General features: G+C 43.5%; 1 pseudogene; it reads right to left on the minus strand.

Annotated features, from left to right (window-relative positions):
* Window positions 1-11,172: 11,172 nt before the first annotated feature.
* On the minus strand, window positions 11,173-11,290 carry LOC124596901 (annotated as a pseudogene).
* Window positions 11,291-11,730: the final 440 nt, after the last annotated feature.

Here is an 11,730-nt window from a genome sequence, read left to right on the forward strand (position 1 = left end):
TGAATAAAATTAACCATAAATGTGTTAAATGTTATCAACAGCGGCACCTTAAATGCCTAATAACTGTGCAATGAAGTATTCTCGTATCATAAGACCCGTTGTTTCACACCGAAGTTCGCTGGCTGTCGGATGATAACACGCTGAGAACGTTATGCGAACTCAGAGGAGAGGTTGAGTTGTTTATAGGTGACAAAAAAATTGAACTTTACTAGAGCATGTTTACGGTCTGATAGAGGAATCAGGCTTATGTTGCGGATATTTACACACGCTTAAACAAGTTGAACTTGCAACTTCAAGGATCCGGAAGCAGACATTCAAAAGACGTTGCAAATATATTTATCTTTGATGACAAACTTCCTGTCTTTATTTGCAACCTTCAGTTAGGGAGAGGTAAAAGTGGCGAAAATAATTATTCTGTATTCCGACATTAAAAATTCTTGTTGATGATAAAAAGGAAGACACAGTTAGCGCAAAGATAAAAGAAAACATCAATAGTCACTTCCTAATGTTGGCTGATCATTACTTCACAGAATATAACAAAACAAAAGCTACAGTTGACAAAGACTGATCCGAAACTCTTTGAGCCATTATGCTGGAGAAGTTGCCAGAAAAAAATCCAGGAAGAACTCTTGAATTCCAAAATGATAGAAACTGTAAGGACACATTTGAAGCAGATTCTCTAGAGCAGTTTAGGTGTAAAAAGCAATTCCATAAACTAAAATTTCAGAAATCACCCTGATCTGCCTTTTTCCACAACTTATTTATGCGAAAAATAGTTTTCTGCTTTGTTGTTAATTAGAAACAAGTGCAGGAATCAACTGAAAGTACGTGATCGTATGCATGTAGCTTTAAGCAATAATATCAGCCCCAGGAATACCGAACATGTGCGGATGATGGAAGCTGAAAAATCACACTGAAGGAAGCCGAATCTCATTTTCTACTGAAAAAGGTTGTATTTTTGGTTACAATAATACCGTTAATACACGTTGCTTTTGAGTTTAACGAATACGTTAAAAGTTTTGATTAAAGTTTTTTCTTAGGCTGACATAGTTTTTTTTTTTTTTTAATTTTGTGGTCCCTGCTTACAACAAAGAAATTAAAATGATACCTGGTCAGAAAAAGGTTGGGAATCACTGAACTATTCTCTAGACCAGGTGCACACCTGACTTGCAGTGTTGCGAAAGTAGTACCAACACAATCAAAGTAAAATTTTGTGGATGTCAGAGCAACCTACGAGCCAGGTGAGAACTGTGCTTCTTGTCGTAATATATGGTGCTTTGCTTTAGGAGTACGACACTTCAACAGACTGCCATCAAAGACGAAACATAAAACTGGCGTACGTCAAAGAAAGAAAAAGATTGAGAAATGAAAGAAAGCAACAAAAGCCTCAAGAGAGCAGCGCGGCATGGTGGGGTGGGGGTGAGGCCGACTCTGTTGCCCTGCCCTCCGGCGGAACAGTAAATAAAGGGGTTGCTGGCTGCAGGCGCGGCACAAAGATTCCATAAAGATATTCCCGCGGGATTTAGGGGCCACTCGGCCGCGCCGCATACTCCATCTGCTATAAAACAAGCGAGCGCTGCGCCAAACAGCAAATATCTCCGTTTCCAGCCAGATAGTGGACAGCAAATTCGTGCACGTGCCGACCGTCGACCGGATATCCGTAAACGGCCAATAGCCTCCCGTTCCCGACTGAATATAGCCATCAACGCCGACTGTCCTCTTTCGTCGAGGGCCAGGTGGAAGCACTCATAACAAACGATGCGGTTCGAGAACTGAAATGTCCCAGAATGTGCCAGTGGTGTTAGATATCTGTTAATATTCGAGAAAAAGTCTTGAAACCCGATGGAAAAGAAGAGTGCACGTCTATAAATCTTCTCAACTGACCCCCAGCACCTCTCGGCCCAAACTGAATGGACTAATCGATTATTCTTTGTCCGAAATTACTTTCGGACTGACAGCAATATACGCAGGCCAGAGTAGTAATACTCCATACATAATCTTGTAGTCCGCAGCTCGTGGTCGTGCGGTAGCGTTCTCGCTTCCCACGCCCGGGTTCCCGGGTTCGATTCCTGGCGGGGTCAGGGATTTTCTCTGCCTCGCGATGACTGGGTGTTGTGTGCTGTCCTTAGGTTAGTTAGGTTTAAGTAGTTCTAAGTTCTAGGGGACTGATGACCATAGATGTTAAGTCCCATAGTGCTCAGAGCCATAATCTTGTATTTCATTAAACTAGCTCAAACTCGCAAATGATAAAACGTTCGAAGATAGAACTGGTAACAATAACAGCTGCATTGTGCTTACATTTTATATTAAGTTAGGGTACAAAATTATTGAGAAGATACTTGAAAAATTTACGGAAATGCATTTCCTGACGATGTTACCGAATTTTCCACTTGTGGGAAACGTTTGGTTATTGGTCTCAGGGCAATAAGATCACCACCAGGACGGGAATCAGTCAAATGGTTCAAATGACTCTGAGCACTAAGGGACTTAACATCTATGGTCATCAGTCCCCTAGAACTTAGAACTACTTAAACCTAACTAACCTAAGGACATCACACAACACCCAGTCATCACGAAGCAGAGAAAATCGCTGACCCTGCCGGGAATCGAACCCGGGAACCCGCGCGTGCGAAGCGAGAACGCTACCGCACGACCACGAGCTGCGGACGAGAATCAGTCATCAGGAGTCGGAGTATGCAGGCGATGATTCGTTCCCGGACTAGGACGACGTAACACCGAGACGCTGTTTTCTGAAGGACGGAGCAATGTCGCAGAAGAACCTGAGTAGCTCCGTGATGTAGTGGTTACGGTAATAAACTGTTGCATGGAAAGTCGTGAGTTCAAAACTCACCTGGGCTGTGCAGTTTTAATTTCTATATTCGGTTCGAGTAAATTCTATAAGTATCCGCAAATGTTAAGAATCACTGTACTGGAATGTTCTGTAGCTGTATATACACTGTATGTGTTCTTGCCGGAGGCAGTTCGCTCCGCGCTCTTGTATGTGCAAGTGCTCAATAAACCTTCGTTAAGTGATTTTAGTGTTCGTCATTCATCTAATTACACCTTCTTCTACGTGACATTATTACATATGTAGTTCACATCGAGGGCGCCGTACAACCAACCGATGTGTTCTAGACAGCCTACTTTCTGTGTACAGCAGTATTCAAAGAACTGTGACTGACGCCCGAACAACAGGGACTTATATGCATTGAGAATAAAAAATAGAGGTATGTAATATACAAACCGTCAAACCATATAAGTTATGCCATTACTTATAACTTTATATTCTAGCATCTGACTATGTACTTTTTATATTTTTAGCATTGAGAATGGCTAGCTACTAATCGAAATCTGGATTTGCATAATAATATCTAAATAGGACGACTGATTGCTACACTCTGTAATTTATAAGTCACATACAGTCGCTGAGTGCATCCACTTTCCGAATGGAAGGTAACCTGGTTTACATTTGTGTAAAAATTTTTACCTGTTGCTAAATTTGTGCTAGTCATCGTTACATTTGACCTCCAAAAGTTTTGGACTGTAATTTAAAACCATTCTGTTAAAGTGTTTAAGCATCCTACCTACCGCGAAATTTGTGCTAGTCGTTGTTACATTTGACCTTGAAAAACTCTTATATGTAATTAAAGCCATTACGTTAGTTGGGGACATTTAAATCTGTTTAAACATTTTACTTTTGAGATGATATATGCTATTATATTTATGCTAGTCATTGCTACATTTGACCTCCAAAATTTTGAATGAAATCTGTGAGGACCGCTTTAAATCCTGAGTGTGTAGTTTAAAACCATTGTGTTAGGCTGGTATTCTTTCTAAAAGAATATTTTATTGTGTTTCACTACTATTGCCTTTTTTGAAAAAGGAAATTGGTTAGTAAATGTGAAGCACTTGGCTAGTAATGAATGATGTCGTAACCTGGGGCCTAGCCCTTCCATGAATCCTTTTCAACTGGCATCCCGGAGTGCAAGCAGTTATTCGGCTTGGTATTGATCGACAGAGTTTCTGAATGTCCTCCTGAGGGAGATCGTGCCAGATTCTGGCGCGTTAGATAGTCAGAATCCCTAGCTAGTTGGAGGGCCCTGCCCATAATGCTCCAAACATTCTGACTTGGGAATAGAACTGGTAACCTTGCTGACCAAGGTATGGTCTGGTAAGCACGAAGACAGTTCAAACTCTCGGCTTGTGCGGGCGGGCATTACATTACTGAAATGTAATCCCAGGGTGGCTTGTTGTGAACGGTCAGCAAAAAGGGAGGTAGAATATAGTGGACGTACTGTTGTGCTGTAAGGGTGCTGCGGATAACAGCCAAAGGGATCCTGCTGTGAAAAGAAAGGGCACGCCAGACCACGCCTGGTTGTCGCGTGGTATGGCAGGCAACGGTCAGGCTGGCATCCCACCACTGTCCGAGGCGTTCACAGTATGGAATATCATCGACTGGAGTGGAATTCAGTGATGAGTTCCACTTTGAACCGAGCGCCGATGACCGGCGTATACGTGTCTTGAGACACCCTGAGTGGGATAGCATACCAACCTAATTGTCGCCTGCCAAATAGCTCGAGAACCAGGAGTGATGGTCTGGAATACCATGTTCTTTCTTAGCAGGACGCTTTTAGTTGTTATGCGCAGCACCTTTACACTACATCGGCACGTGACGATATTCTACGTTCCGTTTTGTTACCCTTCATAGCAAACCATCTTGGACTCACATTTCAGCACGATAATGCCCACCCGCACATAACGAGAGTTTCTACTGCTTGTCATCATGCTTAGCAAAACCTGCCTTGGCCAGCAAGGTCGCCGGTTTTCTCCCCAATTGAGAACGTTCAGAGCTCCAACCAGCTCAAGACGTTGACGATCTAATGCGCCAGTTGGATAGAATCTGGCACGATATCGCTCGAGAAGACGTCCAGCAACTCAGTCAATCAGTGCTAAGCCTAATAACTGCTTGCTTCAGGACAAAAGTTGGACGAAAGCGTTGACTCACTCAAATAATGTAGCTGTTTCTCTTTAATAAATAATACAATTTTTCTGAAATTGTATTCATTTGTTTGTCTGTATAAGTACATCATATCTATTTCTGTACCATTCGGATGATTCCTTCGTGATGCGTCGAATTTCTCTCTCTCTCTCTTTTTTTTTTTTAATATCACTAATGGTGATATTAAAAATACCTGATGCTCCAATTGAATTTATTACTTTGCAGTGAACACATAGTGTATTGTGGGGCGATCATTCACAAGGCAGTGTGATGCAGACCGTTGTTGGTCGAGTTGCGGTCATGTGTCAACCTGATGGAATAGTATGACCATGAGAGCAGTTGTTTTTATTTTTTTTTTATTTTTGCTACAGTGATTTTATATCAGCTGGTCTGCCTCATGTATCGTTATATCCAAATGATTTATACATGTTAAGCTACATTCAGGTATGTGGTACAGTAATAATAGTAATGTATATAGTGTAACTCATGTAGGCCCTCCCTCAAACCTGTCATGTTATATCTTCACAGATCCGATGATGGCACCTTTAGTGTGTTGAAACCGGTCATCTAGTAAACAATATTTAAGCGATCTTGCTTTTGAATTCTTTCTGAATTTATTACTTTTGGGGTTCAATAAGAACCGCAAAAAAAATTTTCAAGATTACGATACACAATATTATTCCTCACTCTTTCGGCTACAAAACCCTATTTTACAACAAAAACGCCTTTTAACGCAACGGTCTTACGCCACCTTGCTGGAAGGGTCTGTATCCCCGCATGGCACCGCTCTACCGGTCGACGTTGGAGCCAACGTCTTGCCGCGCGAATATGCTCCCCATCATCCACGTGGCCGCAGCTCGTGGTCTTGTAGCTAGCGTTACTGACCCTGGATCACGGGGCCCCGGGCTCGATTCCCGGCCGGATCGGGGATTTTCTCTACCCGGATAATGGTTGTTTGTATTCTCTTCATTATTTCATCCTCATTCAGGAAAATGGCGAGGCTGGAAACTGAAAAGATTTGGAATTTGTACGGGCGCTGATAAGCACGCCGTTGAGCGCCCCACAAACCCACATCGTACTGCTTCCCGTGGAGTGCATTCTTCATTGGGCCAAAGAGATGGAAGTTGGAAAGTGCGAGATTCGGGCTGTGGTGTGGATGAGGAAGAACTGTCGAATGAAGTTTTGTGAACTCCTCTCGGGTACGCATATGAGGCCTTGCGTTGTCATGGAAAAGGAGAAATTCGTTTGCATTTTTGTGACGACGAACACACTGAAATCGTTTCATCAGTTTTGTGAAGGTAGCACAATACTCCTCAGAGAATATCATTGCACCATGAGAGAGGACATGAAACGGAATAGCCCTTTCAGAATCCTAAAAGACCGTCTCTATGACTTCATCAGCTGAGGGTGCGGCTTTGAACTTGTTCTTCGGAGATGGTGTGGCGCCGCTCCAAAGATTGTGGTTACGTTTCCGGGTTGAAGGGATGAACCCAAATTTCATCACCTGTGTTGATGTTCGACAAGGAACTGTCACGACCAACTTCGCAACGCTCAAGTAATTCCGCCCAAATGGTCTACTGGTGCTCCTTACGGTCTTCTGTTACGTGGCAAGGAACTCAGTTGGTGCACACCTTTGAGTACCCCGGCTAATGGAAGAGTGCGTCAGCACTACCAGCAGAGATGTCCAGTTGGCTATGATTCGTCGATCACCTAGAATAAGTGTGTCCGCACGTTCCAACATTGCAGGAGTCACAGCTGTGTGCGGCCGGCCGGCGCGCAGGAGATCGGACAGGTTTGGGCGACCTTGTTGCGATGATGACAGTCGCCTCGCCCAACGAATCAACGTTATTTTGTTCAGAGCTAGGTGTCCGTAGACATTCTGCAAGCACCAATGAAGATTTTCAGAGTTCTGGTTTCCACCTAAAGAAACTCAATGTAAGTTTTCTGCTTGGAATGCACCTCCGTAACAGACCCCACTTAAAAGCTATGTATAGCGCCGCCATCAATTGGAACTTCTGGAAACTACAGAAGCTGAAGTGGGAACATTCCACGATGTCCCACGAAATGGTGTAGGCTACGTTTACATGGAGTGGAATGGGTCCTCTGGCCCATCTGAACCGAAGATTGACGGAAACAGTTATGTTCGGCTACTTGGAGGCTACTTGCAGCCATTGACGGACTTCATGTTCGAAAACAACGATGTGCCATGGCACTGGGCCACAACTGTTCACTATTGGTTTGAAGGACATTCAGGATAATTCCAGCGAATGATTTGGACACCCACCGGAAACACTTTACCAAATATGGACGGCTATAGAGACAGCATGGCTCAATATTTCTGCAAGAGAGTTCCAACGGCCTTTTGAGTCCATGCCGACACAATATTAGGAGGTATCCCACAACTATTGTCGCATCAGTGTGTAATCAGTTCACCTGTATAATTTAGAATTCTAGTCCGTGTCTGGTCATGGCAAATTGTGTGACACACGAAGAACAAAAATCCCGACAGTGCATTTTAGAGGAAATCCTCAATAATCCGTCCGTAGAACAGCAGTCCAAAATATAATCCAGTTGAAATCCAGAAAACAACCAGTTCACAAAAGTAGGTGTAAGCGAGGTAGAGACTTAAGCACAGCATGATTCAAAGTGCCTTGCAATGCTTCGTCAGCCGGGTTTTAACTAGACGTCAGCAGCTAGGTCCATGCAACACCGCACTAGCGCCTCTTTCTGGTTACAAGAGGACTTATTGATAGCAGATATTGCAGAGTATCGATATCGCTGTCATATGTCAGGGATATGCAGGACTATACCCACACGATTTCGTGAGATTGTTGATTTCATGTCTGGGGAACTGAGGTTCATGGAGAGATAATAGTTCCATAGCTTCAACTTTTCTGAGATTGTCACCTACTTCGATGTTGCTATGATGGAGCCAGTCTGTGATTTCTTCCGTTCGGTTTGTGTCTTAGGTTGTCTTGTCTACAACAACAGAATCCTTCGGTGCACTACTAAGATCAGTATTGTTGATCGTGTAGGCACCTAATGCATAAACGATTTCCTTCGACTGACATTGTACAGCAATTCCCTGGTCAAGAGAAGGACTTCCCCACTAAATTACATTTGACGAACTTGACTCTGATACTGTCTAGTGTCACACAACAGTCAAAAAACAATAGTAATCACAGATAAAAAATTAGGCCTCAACTTCTGGAAATGAAGGGAATATAAATCTCTGCGTGAATTGCACGATCCTACAGGACAGAAAGCCGTCTGAAGCAAATGACAAGTGGTGCAGTAGCGGGGGGTGATGGCTTGGCAATGGCAGATGGTTGCTTCGCGTACAGGTTTCGTGGGATTAGATGGATGCGTATCACGTCTCCTATGGGAACCTTACTGCTTTACTTCATCCGCAGCTGTTAATCGTAAAGTTCTTTTGAACAAATTGTAGTCTCTAGTCATTATACCAAGTTATCTCTTTTTGTATCTCTACAGATACGCACAAACGCTGTTTGAGCGTACAATACAGAGAAATGCACGAAGTTCATAGTCTCATTCTTTCTCGGGAACCATGAAAAAATCAAAGTATGACTCTAATTCTTCGACGAAGTGTAAGAATAGCCAAGATATCGTGAGCTCACAACAACAGTTCAACACGATAACCGAAAGAGAATCCAAATACCGCAACAAAATCAATCCAGTATACCATAAACTCAAAGAAACTATAGATTGAGGCGAATAGTCTGACTGCGGCCAACACCACACCTATAATAAGGACAGCGAGAGAAGTTGAGGGACGGTCAGCAACGCCGTTGCCAGCTTTCAACCATGAAGCACAAGTGGCAAATCGCATGACGTGATTGGTTGTGATAGACGAGCAAAGTAGCTGCGCCAAGACCGCTGCAAATTCCAGGGCTCTTTCGCCAACTCGAATACAAATAGCGAGTCACCGCCTACGTCACACCACGTGGCTTTAGCATGCAGAGTTCTCAGTCGGCATGGCGCAACCTCTATCGCCATGAATCGACTCCGGTGTAATGTCTCTGGTTCTAAGCGTGAAAATTTTTCGTCGTTGTCATCCGTTGTTATTAAGTGATGTATGGGGCTTTCACGGCAAGTTCATGAACGTTCACAGTCTTTTCGTTCATTTAAGAAACACACTAAAGTTTTTTTTTTTTTTTTTTTTTTTAAATTTAGTCCACTGTTGCTACGAAGTTTTTGAATGACTTCATGCTGCCTGCAGCTGCTAATTTTTATTTTATTTTTATGTTATTAAATTTTGCCCTTTGGCCATTTTCAAATTCTCTGTTAAAACAGATAGAAATTTACAGACATCTTAGAGATCAGTCCTACAATGTTTCAAACGAATATAGAGAGCTAAAAAAAAGTGAGATATTTGCACTAGTTCTACAACCAGTTCGTGCAGGAGTTTAGACCTTGCCAGCATTGTCAGTGTGACAAGACACAGGAAGATAATAAGAAGGAATACCTCACATCTGTACAGTGTATTCAGTGCAGACCTTGTTTGTGCTACATTAGATGTTTGGGAGAGAGTTCATTGCCAGCTTTGGTATTTCGTCTTTTTAATCCATACACGTTTGGTAAACAAGAAGGATGACTGGCTTGATTTATTATTCCAGGTTTCTCAAATTTTGACAACGGTGGCGTTAATTAACATATTTTTTAAACCTAATGGTAAATTATTTGGCATCTCGTAGATTATAGATCCTAAGAATAAGAGTCAAGTCTGTGATGAGTGCTTGTGCATAGTGGGATTAGTTTTGTAAAGGATTTTCTGTGGAAAAAAGGAAAGGAAACCCAAAAATTAGACATTGACACGTAATTTACTCCCTTCAGACCCACAAAAATATACGTTTCCCGTCTACATATACACCCATAAAGCCACCACTTGGTGTATGATTGAGCGTATTTTATATGCCGATGGACGGATCGCCAATAACCGCTTTGCAACACCCACACTATGATAAACTGCTGAGATGTTTGATATTTAACTTGGGGATGTTGGCACACAGCTTAATGATCAGGAATTATACGATACCTTCTCTCTTCCGTACGCCAATCAAATTCTTCTAGACTTATCAGTGGAAGGCATCTGAGTAACAAACCCTTCAAGGGCATTTCAAACTCTCTAAAGCTTTCCAAGTTTACTGAACAAAGAGCAGACTCAATGCAGTAACGGACAGAGACCATCGAGCATCAGAGTGGATGCGAAAGATAGCAGGCAGTCCGACGGAAGAATTTGAGTTTGAAAAATGTCGGAAGGACATTATCTGCCATCACGTGTAGTGTCAACAGTGAGACATGGAGTAGGTGGTGTTACGGTATGGGGGTGTTTTTCTTGGTAAGGGTGTGGTCCCCTTATTGCGCTTAAGAAAACGCTAAATGCGGAAGATATGAACAAATTCGATTGTGGCACTGCGAACAGTAGAGTAACAGTTCGAGGACAAATACTATCATCATAACAGTGCACCCTGTCATAAAGCAGCATGTTTGAGGCAGTGGTTTGTGGGCGATAACATCGTGAAACGGACTGGACTATCCAAGGTCCCGAACGTTACACCAGAGCCCAGTGTCCGACGTCACTACCTTCTGTGGCTTCGGTTCCTGTGGAAGAATGGGCTGCCATTATTCCATAGACATTCCGACACCTTATTGATAGTGTCCCCAGTGGAATTCAAGCCTTCATAAAGACGACGGGTGGAGAGATCCCATATTAATGTCCACTAATAGGCATCTTTTCAGATGTAATTTGAAGTCTGAAATTTATATGTGCTGGCACGTAACCTACTCCTTTCAAAACCCAGTACATCCTGCACGAGAAGAAAAGGAGAGCAGCCGGGACCATAAGTGAAGGAGTCATCACGAAATTCGCCTGAAGTGATGAAAGAAAACTAATGGAAAACCTGGATCGGGATACCAGGCCGGAGGTTTGAACTGCGGTGGATCGCTATAAAGTACTCCGTCTTCAGGCCACAAGTGGCCCATCGGGACCATCTGACCGCCGTGTCATCCTCAGATAAGGATGCGAGTAGGAGGGCGTGTGGTCAGCACACCGTTCTCCCGGTCGTTACGATGGTTTTCTTTGACCGGAGCCGCTACTACTCAGTCGAGTAGCACCTTAATTGGCATCACAAGGGTGAGTGCACCCCGAAAAATGGCAACAGCGCATGTCGGTCCGGATGGTCACCCATCCAAGTGCCGGCCACGCCCAACAGTGCTTAACTTCAGTGATCTGACGGGAACCGGTGTATCCACTGCGGCAAGGTCGTTGCCGAGGATCACTATATAGGAGGAAAATATCAGACAGAGGGTGTGGTATTCCTTGCTTTACTGAACATACCGCCAGACGCGGTGAAGTGATATTTTTTCTTTATTGGTGAGGTGAACGTTTTCTAAGAGATGACGACACTTTTTAGTAGGAAGCTTGAACGGAAGCGATTTTTATAAGGTGAGCACGAACACACCGAAATGTTAAATGATAGCGAATCGTTCTTTCGCTATCTTGGATGGCCAGTTGTGGAGTTCGAGAGAGTTAAATTCACGTAGAATCGAGCACTCTGCCTCGGCCATAAATTCCCATTTTAGGACAAAAGAAGTTGGGGGGAATCGCAGGGATCTCCTAAATTAGAGACGCCGCCACAGGGGCCCCGCCCATGCATTCATCAGGCGGCGAGAGGCGTCCCGAGCCACTGTGCAGTGCTACTAGCATCGGG

The sequence above is a fragment of the Schistocerca americana genome, chromosome 2 (genome assembly GCF_021461395.2).
Source record: "Schistocerca americana isolate TAMUIC-IGC-003095 chromosome 2, iqSchAmer2.1, whole genome shotgun sequence".
NCBI classification, from domain to species: domain Eukaryota; kingdom Metazoa; phylum Arthropoda; class Insecta; order Orthoptera; family Acrididae; genus Schistocerca; species Schistocerca americana.